The following is a 19450-nucleotide window of genomic DNA, read 5'->3' as shown; positions in this document are numbered from 1 at the left end:
CTGTGAGACAGTGATGAGGACCCAAGCAGGTAGGAGGCAGACTCTCGAGCCCCGGCAGACACTCACAGGCACTACTCAAATGCTCTTGTGGACAAATGTAAACTTTTTATGTGGCTGGATGCAGCCCCGGGGAAGTCAGTTTGAATCCTTTGACACAAAACCTCTGAATCTGGTTGGGTCTTCTTGTTGTTCAGTTGCTCAGTCGTGTCCAACTCTTTGTGACCCCGTGGACTGCAGCACGCCAGGCTTCCCTGTCCTTTACCATCTCCTGGCACTTCCTCAAACTCTTGTCTATCGAGTCAGTGATGCCATCCAACCATCTCATCCTCTGTCGTCGCCTTCTCCTGCCTTCAATCTTTCCCAGCGTCAGGGTCTTTTCCAAGGAGTCAGTTCTTCACATCAGATGGCTTCAGCTTCAGAATTAGTCTTTCCAATGAATATTCAGGACTGATTTTCTTTAGGATGGACTGGTTCGATCTCCTTGCTGTCCAAGGTACTCCAAAGAGTCTTCTCCAACACCACGGTTTGAAGGCATCCATTCTTCAACACTGTCTTTTTGATTGTCCAGCTCTCACATCCATACATGACTACTGGAAAAACCATAGCTTTGACTAGACGGACCTTTGTTGGCAAAGTAATGTCTCTGCTTTTTAATATGCTGTCTAGGTTGTTCACAGCTTTTCTTCCAAGGAGGAAGCGTCTTTTAATTTCATGGCTGCAGTCACCATCTGCAGTGATCTTGGAGCCCAAGAAAATAAAGTCTCTCGCTGTTTCCATTGTTTCCCCAATTATCTGCCATGAAGTGATGGGACAGGATACCACGACCTTAGTTTTTTGAATGTTGAGTTTTAAGCCAGCTTTTTCACTCTCCTCTTTCACCTTCATCAAGAGGCTCCTTAATTCCTCTTCACTTTCTGCCATAAGGGTGGTGTCATCTGCATATCTGAGGTTATTGATATTTCTCCCGGCAATCTTGATTCCAGCTTGCGCTTCTTCCACCCCAGCATTTTGCATGATGTACTCTGCATATAAGTTAAATAAGCAGGGTGACAATATGCAGCCTTGATGTACTCCTTTCCCAACTATGAACCGGTCTGTTGGGTCTTGTGTTGTTCCAAATATACAGTGAACTTGAATTGTGGTCAGTGCTGAGCAGAAGATTACCTCTGATGGGAGAAGTGGCAGAAAAAGCTATGGGGTTGCTTCTGAATCTTTGTCATCTTCTCTTCCTCCCAAATTCCTGCCCAGGGTTTGACAGCTCAAGCAGGGAGTGACACAGGAGAAGATGGAGCTGGCCTGTGGCTGGCATCTGTCCACACACCTGTCCACACACATGTCCTTCTTCTTCTTTACATGGACTCCAGGCTATGACGGATTGTGTCTTGGAATTAAAGACAGTCATATACTCTGGTCCCTTGGTGGGATCCCAGAATTTGCTATTGAGTTAGGAAGGAAACCCAGGATTGGGTTAGAAAGCAAGGGTGATGGGAAAAGTCAGGGCATTAATATTAACGATGGATGTAGTCAGAGGAATTGGAAGGGGGGCAAGGAATTAAAGGGAGAACTCTTTAAATGAAAGGGGGGAAGCCCACTCAAGGTGGTATCAATCAGTCTATTTTGGTGACTATTCTTTAACTTATCCTTCATACATAATAGGCTGTGTGTGTGGTGGTGGGGAGTGTTCCAGATAAAAATAAATACCAACCACCAAAAAAAAACCTTTCCAAGGAACCTACCGAAGTAATACCCAATTTTTTTGCGGGTCCCTGACTCCAAAGAAACTTTCTGAAGAAACATCATACGAGATCCTAAGTCTTGGTTTATTTTGCGGGAAATTGTTCCAAATACAATAGTAGTTCCTCTAACGCACTGCACTGGCTGACAGTGATCACTGCTGTTCATTACATTTCAGTTCACGGGAGATGAAAGTCTTCAATAACCTGAGCAGAAAGGAAGAAGGAGTAACAATAGCTTTAAGACAGGAGGGCCGCTCCCAAGAATTCTTCCTCTTCTTCCCCAGCCCCTTCAATAAGGCGCTTGCTGGCTTGGTGGTCTTTCTTCCTGACTTTCGCGGCCTGTTTGACCGCGTGGACAAGACTGCAGGCTCCGGAACCCGGTGAGGAGTGTGTCCACCTGAGGGGCCGCCTGTGCGGGGCAGGAGGTCTGTCCACACGGGGGCAGCGAGGTCTGGGGGTCAGGGCCCACGTGGAGGGAAGAGGGGATGTGATGTAGAAGAGTGTGTCTTGGGTACGAGCATCCAAGCACAGCGAGGGCAGTGATGCAGGGCAGGATGTCAGGGCTCAGGTAGAGTGGGGGGCTCCGGGGGGCTCCCACCCTCCAGTGGGCCTGACCCTGAGGGAAACAGGATGGGGGGAGGGGCACACCTGTCTGGGAAGGGGGTGGCCGCAGCAATATGGACCTGATTATAAGGAGGGAATTGATTCGATAAGTGAACATATCAAGAATGATGGGTGCCAAGTCTCTCACCGTCAGCAAGAGAAACTATTAGAATGGAAAGGGGGAAAGCAGGAGGAACCCTGTGGGATGTAGTTAGAACTGGCATCGATGCTGTATATTGTGTGTGTGAGTGTGTTCTCTTTGCCGATAACCTGGGAGCAGGTTCCACTCTAAATTCTAAATACCGTTTCCTACTAGAAGGAACCGGAGATCGTTGCAGAATTTGGCTGATTTCAGAGCGAGGGCAAGGCAAACATACCCCAAAATGGCTGTGCTTTTGCATTCACATCGTTGGCGGTCTTCCGCCACTGGAGTACTTTTATTCTACAACAGTCTGTGTTTTATGTGTTCTCTGCACCTCCAGCCTAGCACACAGTAGGTTCTCAGCATAAATCTTTTTGCTGAATGCATTTCACTTTCACCTTTTGAACACTTACTTTGAAAACACAGAAAGCTTCAGAAAAATTTTACCTTAAATTGTAAATGAACGCTCCTATTCTAAATGTTTTATTTATGTGCTTATTTATTGAAGTTCAGTTGATTTACAATGCTGTGTTAGCTTCTGGTGTACAGCAAAGTGATTCTTTGATGTATACACACACACATACACATGTGTATTCTTTTTCAGATTCTTTCCTCTTATAGGTTATCATGAGATATTGCAGATATTTCCATGTGCTGCACAGTACAACCTTGTTGTTTAGTTTATATATACTAGTGTGTATCTGCTAATCCAAAACTCCTAATTTATCCCTTATCCCTTCCTTCTTTTCCCCTTTGGTAACCATATGTTTGTTTTCTATGTCTGTGAATCTATTTTTGTTTTCTAAATAAGTTCATTTGTATCATTTTTTTTAGATTCCACATATAAGTGATATCATGTGATATCTGTCTGATTTATTTCATTTAGTATGATCATCTCTAGGTCCATTCACTTTGCTGCAAATGGCATTATTTCATTCATTATTTCATATGGCCGAGTAATATTCCACTGTATGTTTATATACCACATCTTTTTGTCCATTGATCTGTTGATGGATATGTAGGTTGCTTCCATGTCTTGAGTATTGTAAATAGTAATGCTACATGGTTTAACAAGAATTTTATTTTCAACCAATTCATAACCTAGAGTATGACCCAGACATCGGATTAGAACACTTATTGAATATTTAGAGGGAAGGGGAAAATTACAGAAGTCAAGATTTTTGTTTCTTTATAAAAGTGATAAAATTCTCCAAATTTTAAATTTTAGCAGAAAGTTAAAGAAGCGTTTAATATGTCTTTTGCTCAATTATCAGTCTGGGCCAAGAGACTTCCATGGAATTTTTCACATGCGCAAGTCTTGCCTGCTAGAGGGGAAACTTGCTTTTGAAGGCAACTGTCACCGCAAGTCTACCGGGAGGACAGGTAAGTGGACAAGGCAGGATGGCGAAGGACTTTCAGGTGGAGACATGCCTGCTCTTTCCCACGGTCCCTTCCGGGGCTAATGGCGCCCCCGTATCTATCCCCCAGGACATAAACCTGTGGATTGAGATTGGTCCCGCAGACTCCTTTATGCCTCCCACAAAGACACCCAATGAACCCATCATCAAATGGTTCTTAACCTCCCAAACATCTCCCCTCTCATTCTGGGCCAGCTTCGCAACCCGTGCCATGGCGCGGGGCCCGGCTCTCAGCGGTGTCTTCTGGGGTTTAAGGCTCTGAGGCTGCTGTTTAACGCATCTTAACCAGGTTGGTTCTGGGGTTTTGCGAGGAAGTCGAAGGGGAGGAGGGAGCAGGCTCCAGGGGCTTCGGAGCACGCGTTGTCGGAGGTGCAGCCCTCCGGCCGGGAGCTTCTCCGCACCCGCACCCCGGCTCTGCAGCCCTTCCCCCGCTGCCCAGGTCTCGGGTCGCAGGGTCAGATCTGTGGGCCCTGGGCCATCGTGGCGGGGCAGGGGGTGGCTCTCAGGCCGCCGACCCCTGCGAGGCTGGGGGCCGTGGGGGCTGCGAGCTCCCGCGCCTCCCGCAGGGGCAGCGCCTCGGGCCGGCGCTGGACAGGGAGGCGCCGGCTCGGCGGGGGCGGCAGCGCCCCGAGACTCCGCGCAGCCCCACCGTCACCCCCACCCGCGAGCACCCCTGCTCCTCCCTCCGTCCGACCTTCCCCCAGGCGCCCCCCAGGATGAGCCGCAAAATTCCAAAGAGTCGAAAACTCTGATATTTGTATTTAACACTGGCCTTGCACAATACAAGGATAAGGGGTAACATTCAACGCAGTAATGTAGAGTTAAATTTTTCTTTACTGGGAAAAGCACTAAATGGCAAGTAAAAAATATCCCAAGTTGAGAGGGATTTGGGCGGGGGCGGGGTGCCGTGGAAGGAGACACTTGTCCCTTTCAGGGTCTTTCCCCTTGGCACTGAGCCCTGCGGCCCCGGCCCTCTGCCCCCAGCTCAGCCTCTCCGTCTCCAGCCTCGAGTTAAGGCTAGGTTCTGGGCCTAACTCTCCTCAGGCACCATTTCAACAGCTTCTTCCGGCCTCTCAGAGTCCAGTCTGACGCCAGTCCACCCCAATACCTCCTCCAGTTTGCAAGAGCAACCTTTACCACCCTCCAGAGTCTCAGCTCCGGTGACCTTGCCAATAATGCCTTCTGAGTTTGCTCCAAAGTTGCACACTTGCCCCTTCTCTTTTCTGAACTGAACTTTGTATATTTCTATTGTAGCACGTTTAATACATCATATTATAAAAACTGTTTTGCATTTCTTCCTGAGTCAACAGCAGCTTGAAGGCGAGTTCTATTTATTTCTTAATATTCTTTATTTTCCAGTGGTCATGTATGGATGCAAGAGTTGGACTGTGAAGAAAGCTGAGCACCGAAGAATTGATGCTTTTGAACTGTGGTGTTGGAGAAGACTCTTGAGAGTCACTTGGACTGCAAGGAGATCCAACCAGTCCATTCTGAAGGAGATCAGCCCTGGGATTTCTTTGGAAGGAATGATGCTAAAGCTGAAACTCCAGTACTTTGGCCACCTGATGCGAAGAGTTGACTCATTGGAAAAGACTCTGATGCTGGGAGGGATTGGGGGCAGGAGGAGAAGGGGACGAAAGAGGATGAGATGGCTGGATGGCATCACCGACTCGATGGACATGAGTCTGAGTGAACTCCAGGAGTTGGTGATGGACAGGGAGGCCTGGCGTGCTGTGATTCATGGGGTCGCAAAGAGTCTGACATGACTGAACAACTGAACCGAACTGATTCTTTATTTGGGGGCTTCCCTGGTGGCTCAGACGGTCATGTATCTAGCATGTCCCAGGCACTCTTAAGCTAAGAATTCAATGGTTAACAACAAAAAATGCCTGCATTCAAGGAGTTGCTGTTTAGTCATTGAGATAGAGAATCGCATAGCAGATTACATTTCAACAGAGAAGGGGTGCTTTCAGGGGAGCTTTAGGGGATCTGATGTAGTTAAGGAAGCAGAGGTGGCATTCCTGAGAGCAGATTAAGCTGAAGCGTGGGTAGGAGTCCCCTAGGCAGAGCTGGGGAGAGAGGTTTCAGGAAGATGAAGCAGGGCCTGCAGAGACTGTACAGTGTAGCCTATGCCACTGGAGGTCAGGGCATGAGGGCCTAGAAGGTGAAATGAGCCCAGAGGGGTAGGTGGGGCAGAGTTTTGTGCAACACAAACCCAAGAAGTGAAGAAAACTAGATTAAGCAAAATCTGGACATACTTTGCAGTGGTAAAGTTCAAAAGCATCTATGTAATACCAGCCTCACGGAGAAGGCAATGGCACCCCACTCCAGTACTCTTGCCTGGAAAATCCCATGGATGGAGGACCCTGGTAGACTGCAGTCCATGGGGTCACTAAGAGTCGGACACGACTGAGCGATTTCACTTTAACTTTTCACTTTCATGCATTGGAGAAGGGAACGGCAACCCACTCCAGTGTTCTTGCCTGGAGAATCCCAGGGACGGGGGGCCTGGTGGGCTGCCGTCTATGGGGTCGCACAGAGTCGGACACGACTGAAGCGACTTAGCAGTAGCAGTAGCAATACCAACCTCTGGTTTTGCCAGTAGGCATGTACAGATGTGAGAGATATAAAGAAGTCTGAGTGCCAGAGAATTGATGCTTTTAAATCATGGTGCTAGAGATGACTATCGAGAGTCTCTTGACTGCAAGGAGCTCAAACTAGTCAATCGTAAAGGAAATCATCCTAAATATTCATTGGAAGGACTGATGCTGAAGCTGAAGCTCCGATACTTTGGCCACCTGATTCAGAGAGCCAACTCATTGGAAAAGACCCTGATGCTGGGAAAGATTGAAGGCAAAAGGAGGAGGGGTTGGCAGAGGATGAGATGGTTAGATAGCATCACTGACTTAATGGACATGAATTTGAGCAAACTCCAGGAGATAGTGGAGGACAGAGGAGCCTGGTGTGCTCCTGTCCATGGGATCAGAGAGTTGGACATGACTTAGTGACTGAACACCACCAACAACAAATACCATCCTGGTTGAGAGTGTGGGAAACCATGGCCCTTGTATTAGGCTGGGGACAACTTTTTGGATCCCAATTTGGTCAAGTGTATTATAAGCCCCTTAATATCCTTTGACACAATAGTTCTACTTTCAGGAACTTACCATAAATAATTAAATGAGGGTATTAAGATAGTGTTAATTATTTAGACTTTGTAGAAAAGAGGATTTCACACTTGGGAGATTGTTACTTCTTTTGATATTCATGAAGGAATTCATGAAGTTTTCTTTTTGAGTATGCAAGTCTATTTATTTATCTGAATAGATGGGGTTTTTTTTTCTGCTTATGTCCCTAACAAAGTAAAAACTAAACATTATTAGTTTAGCCATTATCTTAGTTGATTCCACATATGATAAAGCCATTTGTTAAGAATGAAGAGATATTTTCTCTTTTAAAAACAATTCGAACCAAGTGTCTTCATGGTGCATCTTGCTATTTAAGGTGCTGTTTGGGAGTCACAAATCACTGCCTGTCCATGGCAACTGTTGGAAGTAATGTGATTTTGCAACATGGCAGCTTGGACACTGGGCTGCTGACTCCTGCAAGTGACATGGATCGGTTTTCTTGCCTCATATAGTACGGTGCTCCTGGCAGGTGGATTATACGCCTTCAGGTCTACAAACATGATTTTTTAGAGTGATTTAAATGTGGTTGCACATGTTTTAGACTGTCATCAAGAACTAGACCTACCAGTGATCACCCTAGAATTGATAGGACAATGTTAAGATTCAGCATCTTGGGTCTCATCAGGGCTTTAATAAACTGTGAATAAGCCCGAAATCAACTCTGGTATCAAAGAGCATGGATTATGCCGCTTCTAACTGTTACCTTGCCAGGAAACAAGAGATAAAGGAACTTCTCTGAACCACCCTCCTTGTCTACGATTAGAGCTAACAACAGTAGTATCACCCCATCAGGTGATGCAGGGGATTAAATGAGCTAATACAGATAAAGAACTAAGAGCCACACCTGGCTCAGGGTAGACCCCAAACAACGTCAACCATCTCGATCCACAATAGAGAGATGCTGTGAGAGATGCCATTTTCCAAGTTAAAAGAAGTTATGAATCCACTGGGAGAAAACTGCTGTTATGGGAAAAAAAAGGGAGACATGTCTTAGCATAGCCTTAAAATTCTTGCTTCAAGAAACCCAGTCTCTTCTTTGTTGCCAGCCAAAAAGTGACAGACATGGAACTGCTAGTCTCCAGGTGTCAGAGGTAAGGCAGATGTGGAAGCCCTGGGGAGGAGAAGAGATTAGGACTGCCCTGGTGGGGGAATGCGGTGAGCTGTAGGTAAATTTGTAGAGAGCCACCTTTGACCGGACATAGAGAATGAATGGTTACCTTGGAAGAAATCATCTCTAGATAGTCATGGGCTACATGACTTTGCAGTAAACATAAATCTCCAGAATCCCAAAAAGTCTTCTTTTCTATTCAAAGGTATGTGTCTTTTCCTTATGGTTACTTGACATCTTTCAAAGGGACAGTTTGTAGAGGTTCAGTGTACAGACCCTTAAGTCGGAAAAGACTGAATTTGTATCTTTTTTCTGCCACTTTCTTAGCTGTGTGACCATTGGCATGTTAATCACCCTCTCTGGGAGGGATTGGGGGCAGGAGGAGAAGGGGACGACAGAGGATGAGATGGCTGGATGGCATCACTGACTTGATGGATGTGAGCTTGAGTGAACTCTGGGAGATGGTGATGGACAGGGAGGCCTGGCGTGCTGCGATTTATGGGGTCGAAAAGAGTTGGACACGACTGAGCGACTGAACTGAACTGAACTGGGCTATGTGTGATATTAATTGCATCTACTACAGTGAGTTGCTGTGAAAACCACAATAATCTCTATACAGTGTTTCAGTACTCACTAGCACTTGCAAGTGCCCTCAGTCGCTCAGTTGTGTCCGACTCTTTGCAACGCCATGGACAGCAGCCCTCTAGGCTCCTCTGTCCGTGGAATTTTCCAGGGAAGAATACTGGAGTGGGTTGCTATTTCATACTCCAGGGGATCTTCTCGACCTACAGATTGAATCCGCATCTCTGGCATCTCCTGCATTGGCAGGTGGATTTTTTTTTTCCACCACTGCGCCACCTGGGACTAGCACTTACCAAAATACTATTATTATGTGTACTGTTATTTCTTTTTTCATCTTCTAGTCCCTGAAGTTCTGATTGGTTTTATAGACACTCAGCCCCTTTCTGAATTCTCTTTTTTCCTTAGGAAACCTGGGCCTGAGCCCATTTTACAGGAACATCTCCACCACTTTGCATTCTCTGCCTTCTGGACACACAGTGGGTTGCTAAATGGAGTGGGTGCCAGGAGAGCTCAGCTGCGAGTCCAGGTTGTCAGTGGGGCATCGACATTAATACAGGATGTCGAGGCTTCTACTGATTGAGAACAGCAGCTTTGAAGTCAGATGACAGGTCCCAGGCCTGACTCTGATCTCTGACCATCTACAAGGCCTTAAACAACAGAAGCCCTAGTCTATGCCTCAGTCTGCTCACCTGCAGCCAGGCTGTAGCCTGGGCTGTGATGGCTCTCCGCTGGTGCCCCACCAGGTAGTGCTCTTCCCCACCTCTGCTCTGTGCCCCTGGGGGATCCCAAGCCCCCTTGGGAAGCACCCAGAGGTCTGTTGGCACATCCGTCTCCCAGGAGGGCACATGTCAGGTCAGACTTGTGCAAATGCGGCTCTCAGGAAGCTGCTGGGACTCTTGGGGCATGGAGTGAGTGTGCGATTGTTGCCTGTAATTCTTCCTGACCTGGCAAGAATCTCACTTTTACCTCCTCTTCTTCCTGTCAAAATCCCCTCAAGCTGAGCTGATGAGTGCAGATTACTCGCGCCCCCCACCCCCCGCCCCGTTTCCCAAGCATGTCCACGCAATTCCCTACCTTTGTGCCCCTGCCAATCTCTGCCAGGGCCTGACTGTGCAGGACTCAATCCCTGTTCTGGCTCAAATGCCTTCAAGACACACCGTGCCTCACCCCCGCCAAACACAGGAACTGGTCTCCTTCAGGAGCGTCCACATTCCTGTGTGTGTATCTTTGGACACTTCCTCACTTCCCACCTGTATTATAACTGCGCGTTCTATTTCCCATGTTGTTTGGGAAGTTCCATGGGGAAATGTCCAGTGTTGGACTCATCCGATGCCCCCACAATTACCTGCCCACGGAGGCGGTTCAACAAAGACTTCATGAATGAGGCATGGTGTGTTGATAGACGGTTGATGTCCACGCGCTGGTTGAAAGGATGATACCAGTTTACGGATTTGCTTGTAACCAGCGCTTCTGGAGGTGTTTAGCCATCTGAGTAAGGATTGGGCCTTTTGTAAAGTGCTGCTCAGCTCGGGGGAGGGATGAGGAGTAAATTCACCTCTAATCTTGCTTTTGGACCACTGCTACTTATAGTTCATGATGACACCCTGTCAAAAAAGTTCCCTGGAGTGACCCTGTGTGGATGGTGGGTGCTAGGGTTAGGTGGGGTGTTAAGAAGGGAGATGGTGAAATTCTCACTCTCTGCCTGCCTGCCAGGAAAAAGAGGAAGCATCTTCCACCCTGGCGTCTTTGATTCCCCTCTCACATTAGGACACACAGGAGGAATTATGTTTATGACTTAGTGATAAACGCAGTGAACCTGCATTGGGTGCCCCGGCACTGCCCCATGCTTTGGGGGACCCCAAGGACTGGAGGCAGGGTCTCTGCCCGGAATATATTGTTCAAATTTCCATGGGAAGCAAGATCAAAGCTATACCATCCACAGCAAGGAGGCACACAGGTTGGTTCATGATCTGACAACTTTCTGCCCCAAAACCATTCATGAGTTGAAAGTAGTTTGATGTAATTTGAGATCACATTACATGAGCCAGATTCGCCGGCCTGAGTTCCTCTCCGGGAAGAAGCAAGGTTCCTTTAAGGCAGCCCAGGGGTAAAAATAGCTTACTGTGGACTTTGAGTTACCCTCTTAGGAAGCAGACTTGGATGGCTCCCTGCCCTTTTGGGCCCCAGGCCTGCCCTGTACTTGTCTCCCTCATCTCAGAACCTTGAACAGGACCCTGCTGGTGGTGGCCACTGGAGGGAGGTGTGAGACTGCCCTCGGGTCCCGGGGAGTGGGCTGGGCTGCTGGCGGAGTGGGGAGCAGTTTGGGTGACCCCACGCCCAGCAGGTGGGGCTGGGCCCTCCTTTCCCCTGAGTGTCCATTTAACCCGTGCTGTTTCAGATTTGTTTACAAAGCCTGTGACTCAGAAATGAAAGGAAAGGCAATTTCACATTTTTAACGTCCCTTAACCCACTGGTTATGGCTTGATTCTTGCCCTACTTGTCTGTTTTCCCAGCAGCTTGCTGCTTTAGGAGGTTGGGAAGATGAGCTCAAGTCATTTAGAGAACTCAGCACTTCTTCTTCTTTGACCGTTTATCCCAGATTCCCAAGGATTAACAGAATCCTTAGGCAAGTTATTAGCACATCAGTGCCTTGGTTTCCTCATCCGTAAAATGAGAGGATTGGGTGAGATAATACCCATAAAATACTTAGAGTAGTGCCTGACGCATGGCAAGCACTCAGTGAATGTTGGGCTTCCCTGGTGACTCAGCTGGTAAAGAATCCGCCTGCATTGTGGGAGACCTGAGTTCGATGCCTGGGTTGGGACGATTCCCTGGAGAACGGAAAGGCTACCCACCCCAGTATTCTGGCCTGGAGAATTCCAGGGACTGTATAGTCCATGGGGTCACAGAGAGTCAGACACACGACTGAGCGACTTTCAATAAATGTTAGCTGTTACCAGCTGTCCTTCTTTGGCCTTCTGTAACACTTAGATTCTTTCATGGGGCAGTTATTACCTTATGCCATATCTGTTTGATTTCTCTCTATATCTTCTGGTGTATTGGTAGCATAAGCATACCTTGTGACCAATATCAGGCCTTATATGTAATATGCTTTACGTAAATACCGATTGAATAAAAATAAAGTACTTGGGTGAAAGTACTTTAATAATAAATAATAATAATAAATTATAAATAAAAATAATAAATAATATATTTATTTATTTAAACTATAAATAAAAGTAAATAATAATAAAGTCCCTCAGGGTGAAAGTGCAGAGCATCATGCAAAAATATTGTGTTTTGTGGAAGATTCATCATTTAGTACTGTCTCAGCCTAGTGATGCCTTGAGAGCAGAAACCGCATTCTAATTTTTTCTGATTACAACCTAGCATGTGGCTTAAATGCATTCCTCACTTTGATTAAGCCGTTAATACTATATGATGATGGATCCTAAGAAAGCAAGTTGTGATAGTAACTGTTACAAATGAACCCTCTTCCTGATGTTACACCTGTGTGTTTACTGTGAGTGTCCCTCAATGTCACACCGACTGGTTTGGAAGAGAGGACCCTGCCCAGTGCTGTATTCAGAGCAGCTTGGGGACAGTCTTGGTGTTCTTGAACTTGTATAAGTTTTTTTGGTCACAGATGAACGGACATCAACTCTTGCAGCTGCTCCAGTGGCTCTGTCCAAAGGAAAGCCACTCTCAAAATAGAATCAATGGGAACAAATGGCCTGCCTGATAGACTATTTTGAGGAGGAGGTTGGAGAATCCAAGTTTGAAATACTGTTATTAAGGAGGATGAAAAGGATGTAGAATTTGGAGAAGTTTGGGGGTGTGACTTTTTAAAAAAAATGTTCAGTTGGCCAAGTCCATGGATATGTGCCACCCTAAAAGACCAAACATATAGAGTTTCAATATTGGATACAACCCAGTGTTTAAAGTTTTACATGTTTCCTACAAAACGCAAAGTCCTCTGTATCTTAGGGACACAATTTCAAGTTTTCAGAGTAAAACTCTGGCCTTTAAAATGGTGTTGGGGCTGCAGACATCCACGTTAGAGAACATTTGACTCTCTCACCGCTGGGACTCCTGGTAGCACAAAAGACAGACCCAGCTTCAGCCGGATCGCTGCCCTGGACTCCATCCACGAGCTCACAGCCCAAAGCCCGGCTCAGGCTTCCCCCTCCCCATGGGATCCTAATTTTTCCTTCCCTCTCAGTAAGTTGGGGATGATCCAAATGAGGGGTCAGCAAATCAAACAGCAGCACCAGATCCAGCTGTGTGGACTCATGTCCTATGTAGGCACCCAGAGTACTGTGCCCAGAACCATTGCTGAGTTTCTCGTGCGTGTTCTTACATGCTTTTAGTAATAATAAATAATTATAGATGTAATCATCATGCTTATACAGTTATGCCCTTTGCCCTTTCACGTATAGGTATTTTCACCCATAATACGTTCATTACCTCTTTTTAAGAATAATTTTGTCTATTTATTTGTTTATGGCTGTCTGGGGTCCTCTGCGCTGCACAGGCTTCCTCTAGTTGCGGTGAGCAGGGGCCACTTTTTGTTCTGGTGCTGGCCTCTCACTGCAGTGGCTTCTCTTGTTGCGGAGCACGGGCTCTAGGTGCCCGGGCGTCAGGAGTTCAGCACACGGGCTCAGTACTCAAAGCTCGAATGTGGGGCTGAGACGCTGATGCTGAGTGACCCAAATGTTTGTACAGATAAGACCCTGGCAAAATAGATTTGTCCTTCCCCCGCTCCTGCCACCCCAGGGGCAGTCCTGGAAAAACAAGGCAGAGGTTGGGCAAAGGAGGGTGCCAAGTTGCCAAAGGGCCTGAGAGAGATCAAGAGACTTAGCCAGGGAAGATTTGAGAGAAAGTCCATTAACAATAATACGTAGTTAGTAATAGCTAGTACTCTCACAGGGTTGTTATCATGGCCTGGAGTCTAAGACCCCTACAAATACTAACTTGTTCTGTCCTCACAACAACCCTACGAAGTGGGGGCTATGAGTATCCCAATTCATAAGAGAGAGAGAAAAAAAAAAGAGAGAAAGGTTGGAGAATGGAGAGAGGGAAGAGAGAAAAGCGAAGGGAAGGGAAGGGAAAGTAGAGTGTATCTGTTAACCTCAAACTCTAATTTATCCCTGCCTTGCCCTTTCTGCTTTGGTAACAATAAGTTTTTTTTTTTTCCCCCTTGTCTATGAGTCTGTTTCTGTTTTGTAAATAAGTTCCTTTTAGATTCCACATGTAAGTGATATCATATGATATTTGTCTTTCTCTTTCTGATTTACTTCATTTAGTATGATAATCTCTAGATCCATCCACGTTTCTGCAAATGGCATCATTTCATTCTTTCTAGTAGAAAGAATGGCTGAGTAGTCTTCCATTGTATTTATGTACCACGTTTTCTTTATCCATTCATCTGTCGATGGACATTTAGGTTGTTTATGCCCTGGGTATTGTGAATAGTGCTGCTATGAACACATCTTTTGAATTATGGTTTTGTTTTATATATATATACATATATGCCCAGAACTGGGGTTGCAGGATTATATGTTATCCCTGTTTTTAGTTTTTTTTTTTTCCTTCCTTTTTATTGCTGAGTTGCATTCCATGGTACGAATATACCAGTTTGTTTAACTATTCACCTGTTGAAAGAAATCTGGGTTTTTTTCCCCAATTTTGAGCTATTTCAAAGAAAGCTGCTGTAAACCTTCATTTACAGTTTTTTGTGTGAATGTAAGTTTTCATTTTTTTTTTTTTTTCTGTAACAGTTGCCCAGCAATTCAAGTGCTGGATCATTTAGTAGTTGATGTTGACTGTTCAAAAAAAAAAAAAAAGTCAAATATTTTCAGAGTGGCATAACCATTTTTTCCTTCCCATCAACCATTCACAGTAATCTAGTTTATCTCTCTCCTTACCAGCATTTGGTGTTGTCTTCATTTTTCATTTTAGGCATTTTGATGTGTGTTTAGTGATGTTTTGTGGTTTTGTTTTTTAATTGAAGGATAATTGCTTTACAGAGTTTTGTGGTTTTCTGTCATACATCACCAAGAACCAGCCATGGGTATCCCCATGTCCCCTCCCTCCTTAACCTCCCCCCCCATCTCCCTCCCCACTCCACCCTTCTAGATTGTCACAGGACCCCTGTTTGAGTTCCCTGAGTCATAGAGCAGATTCCCACTGGCCGTGTATTTCACATATGCTATTGTAAGTTTCCGTGTTACTTTCTCTATACACCTCACCCTCTCCCTCCTCCCATGTTTTTAGTTTTCTTAAGGAACTTCCATACTGTTCTCCCTAGTGGCTGTACCAGCTTACATTTGGAGTGGGCTTCGTCTTGATTCCAGTGGTGGTGTTGGAGCCTGGAGGCTTTACTGAAACCTTCTAGCACTTTCTGCTATTACATCAACTGATCCATGGAAGTGTTTCATTGGATTCTGCTCTTAAGCTTCTGCTTGATTCAGTGAAAAATCCAGGATAAAGTGTCTTGTGTGAAGTTTCTTGATTTTGTGGGTAATGTGATGCTGTAATATATGTGTGATATATGAGATTATATTTGAAATGTTTCAAAGGTCTTGCCTTTCTCAGGGAAGGAGTGTGGGCCTTTTGTGCCAGGGATTTCTTGCCCATTTTTATCCCCTTGTTTTTCAGTTCTCCTTATCATCTTGGCTTTGGCTCTGTGGTTATTTTAAGGCCACTGTTGTGACTGAGCTTCTCAGTGAACTTGACCCAGCACCTTCCAGTCCCAGAGACCTCCCAAGGGACAGGGGAGTGAGAAAAGGGCTGGACAAGCTGGAAAAAGGGAATGAGAAGGCCAAGTGTTGGAAATGCCACCCCACTAAAACCATCCACTCGGTGGTAAATTCCAGCAAACAACTTTCCAGGTGTTGCTGAATTTCCAAGATATTAATGCAATCCCTAAGGGCAAAAATCTTAAAAAGAAACCAGAAACCAATATGGGAAAAGGGCAGACCTGGGAACCTACACAGAGAGGCTCTGCTGTGTGCACTTCTTACACACAAGTCATCACAGACCATGCCTATAAGCAGAGAAATGTCAGTAATTGGAAATGTGGAAGTCTCTTTGGCTCAGACAAGGCTTCTGCCCCTAGGATGTGAATGATTTGTGCCACAAATAACAGCAGCTTCCTCTGACACAGTGGTGGAGGAATTCCATGGAGAAGGGAAATGCATTCATTGCCACGTCTCACCTGGTTTGGTCATTTGTCCTGTCTCAGAAGGCCTAACTGCAAGTCCACCATATGAAACAAAGTACAAAGATAAAGAGCCAGAGCATCACCTCTGGCCCCACCTTATTTTGCACACACCCTCCCCTGCATCTGCACGAGCAGCCTGTGAAAATCCGGGGTCCTTGTTCTACACCCCTTCCTCATCCTCCTCCGTCAGGCTCCTTTCATCTTTTCTATGTAAGATGTAATACTCTATGTAATACTCTATTGACTGTAGTATTTATTTGTTTGGTATGTCATGTCATTCCAACTGTTGATATTTTTATGAGAAATAGTAATTTGTTCCCAGATTAGAGTTGCATTGATTGAGTTGCTGGCCACTTTTTCTCACTCCATAAACCATGTTGTTTTTAATGTACGATATCACAGAATGTGAGGTGTTTATTTTGGGGGTTACATCATGAATGGATGTAAGAGGTTGGGCCAGAAGGAAGGCTGAACACTGAAGAATCAATGCTTTTGAACTGTGATGTGGGGAAAGACTCCTGAGAGTCTCGAACAGCAAGGAGATCAAATCAGTCAAAAAGGAAATCAACCCTGAATATTCATTGGAAAGACTGATGCTGAAGCTGAAGCTCCAACACTTTGGCCACCTGATGCGAAGAGCAGACTGGTTGGAAAAGACCCTGATGCTGGGAAAGATTGAAGGCAGGAGGAGAAGGGGACGACAGAGGATGAGATGGTTGGATGGCATCACCAACTCGATGGACATGAGTTTGAGCAAGCTCCGGGAGCTAGTAAAGGACAGGGAAGCCTGGCGTGCTGCAGTCCATGGGGTCGCAAAGAGTCTCACACGACTTATGGACTGAACAACAAAGAATTGGTGAATACACTGGGCGGACAGCTCGGAAAAACCCAGCTCCCTCTGGCGGGCTCTGGCGCCTGGCGCTTCGCCGCTTCTCTGCCCCGCCCTCTAGTGCCGCAGGGGTGTCGGCGCTGGGCTGCTCCGCTCTGCACCAGGCTGCCAGGGACGCGTTTTCTACTGTTTCTCAACTTTTCCCTTCCAGTCCTGAGAGTTCTTGCTCAAGTTCTTGTTTCTTGCCAGAAGAGAGTCAGCTTTAATGAACAACATTGGTCTTGGGCCCTACTTGGAATAAAAGTGCTTAAAAAACGTAGAACATCTGGCTGGAAAGAACATGCCCATTTGCAGTAACCAGGATGGGATCCAGGCCCCTCGACGAGAGCCTCCGATTCAGCACCGTGGGGGCCGATGGCGGGCTGTCGGGGAGCCGTAGCCGGGCCGGGGTGCCCCTCTTCACCACCCGGATGTCATTCCCAGCTGTCAGGAGGGAGGTAGCCTTTCTGTTCTATTCAGGTTCTCAACAGGTTGCGAGGCTGGGCCCATCCGCATGCAGAGGATGGTGTGCATTACTCCGCCCACCGACTCCAATACTTCTCTCTCCCGGAAACACCCTCGCAGACACCCGGAGACGCCCTCACAGACACCCGGAGACGCCCTCACAGACACCCGGGAACACACAGACACCCGGGAACGCCCTCACGGACACCCAAAAGTAATGTTTAACCAGCTTATATGAGGAAACAGTAACCCACTCCAGTGTTCTTGCCTGGAGAATCCCAAGGACAGAGAAGCCTGGCGGGATACAGTCCACGGGGTCGCGAGAGTCGGACACGACTGAGTTACTAAACCATGAACATCTCGGCGCGCAGTCAAGCTGCTAAGTTAATTAACCATCACAGGGAAAATTTTTTTCCGTGAAGAAGTAACAGGACAAAAGCAAGTACTGTGTTAGCGTGATAAAGAGAGGAAGTGAATGGTGGCTAAAGGAAAACTTGTCAGTCTTGAACATGGTCTACGATGAATTCTCAGTTGCTAAGGATTACTACTGGTACTTTGTAAACCCAGTAGGGCGGCCAACCAAAGACCCCAAGAAGCCAAGAAGGCGCTTCGGAGATGCGGAGTCTCAGTCTGTGGCTCAGAGGTGAGACCCCAGGAAAGGGCAGGGAGGGGCTCGGAACAACCTGAAGGAGGCGCCAAAGAGGGGCCAAAGGGAGCAGTTGGCAGATGCCCATCTGAGGGGGATTCTGGAAATTAAAAGGTGACTCGTAAGAACGACAAAGTAAGTATTTTGCCACACTTTCTACCCTCCGTGTATTAGTTTTTATGTTTACACTACTTTCTATGTGAAAACAGATTTTACCTACAAACCATTTCAGGTGTTGAAGGTGCAAGTAAAGGTTACGTAGAAGCTTTAGTGCATCCCTGGTGCTTAGAGAAGCAAGGGGGGATGGTCCGTGTCCTGAATTGGAATTTTGTGTTTTCCCTACGAAATCTCACCTGCGCATATAACTCGAGACCGCACTGACTTCACATTAGAATCACCTGGAGACTCTTCAGAAGGTTAAGTTGGAGTGGGGGAGGGGCAGCGGGTTTTTCAGACCCTCCCCAGGTGAGCTGAGGGTACTGGTGGCCGCGATAGGAACACTGTGTGGGCACTTAGCGCTGCTGCACCTGCGGGGGAAGCGTGGGGATGAGGTGGATATTTCGGAGACGTGGAGACATGTTCCCACACGGCTCCTCTGAGGAAACCTCCCCAGGTACCAGCCAGCAGCCCTGTCATCCCCTGGGGACGGCACACAGTCTAGAGATGATATTCAAGTGCCTTATCTCAGGCCAGTGGGATTATACTGTTGTTTTCTTCCTAGATTGTTTCCAAGCCCAAACCTGAAATCTAGAAAAGTTTATGGTCAAAAAAAAAAAAAACCCAAAAAACCCAACGGGTTCGGTTTTGTTTTGTTTGTGCTCACTACTGGCTTTTTCTCATTGATATTTTGCACTTTGGTTTTGGTTTTCTGTCATGTATTGTTACACTGAAAGCATGTTGTCAAAGAGCCATCTCTGTTGCTGCCTGGGTTTTCTCCTTCACCGGGTGATTTCTGATCTGGTCTCTGAGTCTGAGCACACTGAGGCCTTGGGGACACACTGCCTGCTCGCCCCCACCCCTCATCTGACTTACACCCCTCTGGCCCCAGCTCACGTTGCCTTTAGGACGTTGCCTGATGAACTCATCTGTTGGCCTCGCTGCGGAGACCATAATACACCTGTGGCAGGAAGTGGCCAAGAGATGCTGGTCTGCGCAGTCTGCACATGCATGCAAAGGGCTGAAATATTTTAATGAATGAAATTTGTCAAAGGCAAGGACCTTATCTTCGTTATGCAATATTGAATTTCAAAGCGTTCAGCTAGTGCTTGCCCCGGCCGCCGTGCTGCCCCCCCGCCTTTAGCGGTGACTCTCATAGTGCGGCGTTATTTAAGGGATGAAGAGTGAGTTCTGTGTATAAGGTCTGCCGGACGCTCAGCCCTTGGTCTCCGCTTGGGATTCCGAGAGGATGCTTAACACGAAGTGGTCTGCGTTGCCCTCTTGTGGTCGCCGCGTCGCAGGACACCTCCAAA

At 46.7% G+C, this 19450-nt stretch overlaps 1 long non-coding RNA gene across 1 annotated transcript; it reads left to right on the top strand.

The window, feature by feature from the left end:
* Nucleotides 1-18459: 18459 nt before the first annotated feature.
* Nucleotides 18460-19154, top strand: LOC147346545 (uncharacterized). The gene is made up of 3 exons (XR_015152942.1): nucleotides 18460-18594; nucleotides 18703-18743; nucleotides 19030-19154. It is a non-coding gene; the product is annotated as an uncharacterized LOC147346545 (long non-coding RNA).
* Nucleotides 19155-19450: the final 296 nt, after the last annotated feature.

This window comes from Bos grunniens, chromosome 23 (genome assembly GCF_055505025.1).
Source record: "Bos grunniens cultivar Pamir isolate PY7600 chromosome 23, Bosgru_T2T1.0, whole genome shotgun sequence".
Classification (NCBI taxonomy): domain Eukaryota; kingdom Metazoa; phylum Chordata; class Mammalia; order Artiodactyla; family Bovidae; genus Bos; species Bos grunniens.
This window is presented reverse-complemented; position numbering and strand designations above follow the sequence as displayed.